Source organism: Mauremys reevesii, unplaced genomic scaffold, assembly GCF_016161935.1.
Source record: "Mauremys reevesii isolate NIE-2019 unplaced genomic scaffold, ASM1616193v1 Contig70, whole genome shotgun sequence".
NCBI classification, from domain to species: Eukaryota; Metazoa; Chordata; order Testudines; family Geoemydidae; genus Mauremys; species Mauremys reevesii.
Genome location: NW_024100885.1, coordinates 195,651 through 200,786, shown reverse-complemented (window position 1 = coordinate 200,786; position 5,136 = coordinate 195,651).

Here is a 5,136-nt window from a genome sequence, read left to right as displayed (position 1 = left end):
CTCTGGCGGGGGAGGGGGTCCCACCAAGGAAGGAGGGAGCCCCCCTGTGGGAGGGACCCAGCCGAGCGCCAAGGAGAGACCCCCCACCTGGGGAGGGGAGCGGGGGGAGGCCTGGCTGAAGGGGCTGGTGGGAAGGGAGGGGGACGGGTCTGGCTGGGGGAGGGAGAGCAGGGGAGGGGGCCGGCTGAAGAGGGGGCTGGAGGGGACAGACCAGAGGGCAAACCAGGCGCCAGGCGGGGAGAGGTTCCCAGGAGACCAGGGGCAGGTGTCGCAGGGGAAGCAGAGCTGAGCAGGGAGGACCCAGCTGCACAGACAACGTCCTGCCCCTTGGCTTGGGGCGCACAGAGGCTGGGGACCCGTCAGGCCCCCCAGGGTTCCCCCAATCAGAGCCCAGGACTGGAGTCCTCTGCTCCCCTCCAGCGGCTCTTCCAGCTGCGTTAGCAGGACACTGGGTGGGGGGTTCGGACTGACGAGCTCCTAAGCGCCCGGGGGGCAGCGTTTGAGTCTCGACAACTGTTGACAACTGTGCCCACTTCCACCTTAATTGAATTGGCTCGTTAGCACTGAGCCCCCACTCGGTACGGCAACTCCCCTCTGTTCACGTGCTGTGTGTTTATACCTCCCCCCTGTATGTTCCACTCCCTGCAGCCGATGAAGGGGGTTTAGCCCACGAAAGCTTCTGCCCAATAAACGTGTTGGTTTCTAAGGTGCCACAAGGACTCCGCGCTGTTTTTCCTGGGACACACTAACACGGCGACCGCTCTGAAACCCTCTGAGATCTGTGGTTCCTGACACAAGGGAGGATCCGACACTGATCTGTGGGACGGGGTGGGGCTGCAGGCTCTGGGAGTTTGGGGTGGGAGGGGGCATGTGGGGTGGGGTGCTGGCTATGGGAAGTAGTTTGGGGTGGGAGGGGTATGTGGGGTGGGGTGCAGGCTCTGGGAGGGGGTGGGGTGCACTCCCGACCTGCAGCCCCATGCAGAGCTAGGCTAGGCTAGCAGGCAGCTGCGGGTCGGGAGTGAGGGGCACCGGCAGAGCTGGGGGGGCAGGGCTGGGTTGGCAGGGGCTGCGGGTCGGGAGTGAGGGGCACCGGCAGAGCTGGGGGGGCAGGGCTGGGTTGGCAGGGGCTGCGGGTCGGGAGTGAGGGGCACCGGCAGAGCTGGGGGGGCAGGGCTGGGCTGGCAGGGGCTGCGGGTCGGGAGTGAGGGGCACCGGCAGAGCTGCGGGGAGCCCTGGGCCGGAGGGGGTCGGGGGTCAGAAGCTGGGACGGAGCCTCCCGGTCTTACGGCTGCTCCTGTGTCCAGCGGAGTCTGAGTGGGGGAATCGGGGTCCCTGTGAGATGATTCCTCCGGAGCAGGGACTGAACCCGGCCCCCTGCGTCCAGCCCGTTTCCTCCTCGCGCGGTGACCTGGCGCCCGGCCCTGGCAGCGGCCCAGCTCTCGCCACAGATCTGGGGCTGCCCCGTCCCAGCCCGGGGGCCGGGCCCAGGCTCCCTCCCCTGGGGTCTGTCTCCGGAGAGGCCGGGCTGGGGGGACGGTCACAGCCGGGGGCGGCTGGGGCGGGGCCGCCCCGCGTGAAGCCAGCCCAGCCCCCCCCCCCCCCCGCAGCGCTGAGCGCTGGTGAAACGCGGCGATGGTTTGATGCACAAAGGAGCCGCTGACCCGGCGGGAACGAGCCCCGGGCGGCACCGGCCCGCAGCAGAGCCCGGCCCCGGCGCGCGTGGTACAGTGGGGTGTGGGGGGGTCTAACCCCAGAGGCAGCCGCATTTGCTCAGGAAACCACCGAAGGGGGCAGGGAGCCGCCTGAGCACCGGGGCTGCTGAGCCGGCCGGGCCGGGAGCCGGGACCAGAACTCCTCGGCCCGGCCTTGTGCTGAGTCGGTAGAAAAAACCAGGAGACGAAGGGAGAGATGCTGGAGCCACGCGTGTCACGTGCTGCTGCTCACGTCGCGTGTGGGAACCCAGGCCCGATGTCCCCACGCTGGTGATGTTCGCGCTCCGAGCGCCTCTCCAGGGCGGCGCAGGGCAGGACCCGCTGCACCGGATCTGCACAGCCCAGGGTGGGCGAGCGCCGTCCTGCAGGAGCCCAGCACCGGGGGGCAGGAGCCGCAGCGCGGGGTCAGGTCTGGCCCCAGGGACGTCCTCGCCAGGTCACCATGTTGCTACCACCCGTCGATCCAGCGCCGCCTGCTGCCCCAGCAGCCTCCTCCCACGACGTCTCCCGGGCGCGTCAGAGCGGCTGAGACGGGGGCACCCTGCAGGCTCGGTGCAGCCCCAGTCGGGTTCACGGGCCCATGTGCGGGGTCGGGCAGGGGCAGCCCCTCTGCTCCCTGCTGCCTGCCCGGGGCCGCTGGGTGTGAGGCAAGGGCGGCCCCAGACTGGGCGAAGCACCAACGTGTCGCTGCCCCGCCTCCTGCAGCCCTTCACCGGCCTCCTGCGGAGTCCCAGGCTCCTCGGTCCCCAGCCCGGCGGGAGCAGGGGCGCTGCCCGGGGACCGAACGCCGCAGCCGCCTCCACTGACCAGAGTTGCCTGCGCACACACCGGCCCCTCGGGTCTCCAGAGCCTCTTTGTAGCGCTGGGTCACAGGACGTTAATGAGGGGCCATCGGGGAGAAAACATCCTGGTTTTAAGGCGGTGCAGTGGGGCGGCTGCCTGAGAGCAGGGGACTGGGACCGGGACCTGGGGAAGGGTGAAGGGAGCTGGGTCGCTCCAGCCTGGGCACCCCCCGGCTGCAGGCCTTGGCGAGGGCCGGAACAGGGACTGGGGTTGTGGAGGTGCAGCCAGGTCCTAGGCAGGGGCAGCTGGTCCAACCCCCTTGCCGATGATGAGCGGCCATCACAGGCTGCCGTCGGCCCCAGGGAGCGGGGTCGAGATGGTGACTGGCCGCAGCCACTGAGTCAAGGTGGGTTTAGAGGGTTGGGGGTTCCCCTGGGAAGGGAGACCCAGATCTGGGGGTTACTGCAGGGGGCAGAACCCAGGGGCAGCCCCCCAAGGGAAACAGGCACTGGGCTCTGGGAGGGACACGGGGCCAGCGGCAGGCGAGACACCGGCCTGCAGAGGGGGCTCCGTGCTGGCAAAAGAGCTAATTCCTGGACGACCAGCAGGAGGCGCCGCGCCGGTGAGTGGTTGCATCGCTGCAGGCGGGTTCGGCTCAGATTGTTGGAGAGGTTTCTCGAAGGACGTGTGAAAGGAGGCCCGTTCCAGGGAGAACCGCAGCGCCCAAGGACCTTAGACACTCCGTGTCGATGGGAGAGCCGCGGGTCGGGCTGCTTTTGGAGTTGGTCAGTGATTTGGGGCTATTAATGCGGTAGAAATCTGGCAACACCAACTCCCTGGCCCGGGGGGGAGGCAGAAAACCAGAGGAGTCTGGATGAGCCTTGACGTGGAAATCGAAAGTTAGGGGCCATCGGGAGAGGCTGGGGGGAGTGTCCTGGCAATGCCCTGAGGGTTCAGAAACAGCAGGTTATGGCCAGAGGCCCGGGGAGGCAGGGCCCAGGTGAGTGTGTCTGTCTGTCCCGTTACAAGCCGCCAGCACTGGGCGGGGAGTTGGGTCCAAGGGGGCAGGGCTCTGGGGGGCCGGGGTTGCTGGGGGGGATGAGTACAGGGCACTGCAGGGAGCCAGAGGGTTGGGGGCTGTGTGTGGGGGGCCAGGTTCAGGGTGCTGGGAGGAAGGTGGGGACTTGGGGGGATTGAGTACAGGGTGCTGGGGGAAATCGATCGTGGGCTCTCAGCTCCCCCATTGCGCCACAGCGGAGATGAGTTTGTGCAGGACTCAGCCTCGCTGCAGGAATGGAGCCGGTGGAAAAGGAACCGTTGGGGCTGCTTTTTCCTTTACTTATGCTGAAGTAAGCTGGTTTCTGGGTTTACATCGGGGACCCTGAGATCAGAGTCTGTCTCTGATCACCATCCCTAGGACTCCTGGGTTCTCTCCCTGGCTCTGGGAGGGGAGTGGGGGCTAGTGGTTAGCTTGGGGGGGGGGGCTGGGAGCCAGGACTCCTGGGTTCTATCCTGGCTCTGGGAGGACAGTGGGGGGTCACCCCAGTCATCCCAGGGTGCTGAGCCCCCCGGCTGCCTGAACACACTACTGCTCAGAGGTGCTGGTTGGGTGCCTGAGCTCGGGGGGGTCTGATCATCTCTCATCTACCCCCTGGGCAAGGGGAAGCCCCTGATCGTGTGTGTGTGTGTGTGTGAGTCTGTGTGTGTGTGTGTGTGTGTGTGTGTGTGTTCGCTCTTGGGACTAAGAGGGACCCGACATCAATCCAGGCTCTCCGAATCTTTCTGCACAAGTCTCTCATATTTCAAACTTGTAAGTAACAGCCAGGCAAGGTGGGTTCCTTGATCTTTGTTTTCTCAACTTGTTTTCTCAAATGTTCCTTTGCTAGAGGCAGGTTTATCCCTGTTTTGCTGTAACTTGGAACCTAAGGCTAGAGGGGGTTTCTCTGGGCTCTTTGAATCTGATTACCCAGCCCCCCATGTCCTGTACCCAACCTAATCGGCCCAGCACCCCATAACTCCTCCCCCCACAGCCCCCGCCCCACTTCTGCGGGGTGTTGTCCGATGTCACCAGTGTGGTGCTCTGCTCTTGTTGGACGATAACGGTCGGCTGCGTGTGTGTGTCCCCTCTGGGTGCTGCCCCGGCTCTGCAGAGAACCCCCAATGGCCTCTGCTAAGGTCCGAAGGCCCCGGCCAGGTTTATTGTCAAAGGAAGCACAGGAATGGTTCCCCGCAGACGCTACCGGACATACCCTGACAATGGACCGGCTCAGTCAGTGGCGGGACTCTCCACTGCCCCCTAGGCTGGACAAAGACACCGCCCCGGGGTGAATTCTTACCCACCGGTGCACACACGTTCCACCTCCCTCCTGACACGCTGAGGTGCAGCCCCTCTACGGAGCCAGGTGCCGCCTCTCACCTGGTACAAGTTGGTTCAAACAAAACAGCCCCGTCCATCATATCACTCTCCTGCCCCCGGCTTTAGCCTGGGTCAGCCTGGTCCGTGTTATCTGCGCGGAAAGTGCCAGTAGCCGAGTTTTCTGACACGTTTATATCTCTAGTGCCCAGGACCTTTTCGGGATGTGTCTCTTTGCAGCATCAGCCCTTCCCTTGCCAGCGTCTGGGAGCAGGGCCTGCCTCTGGC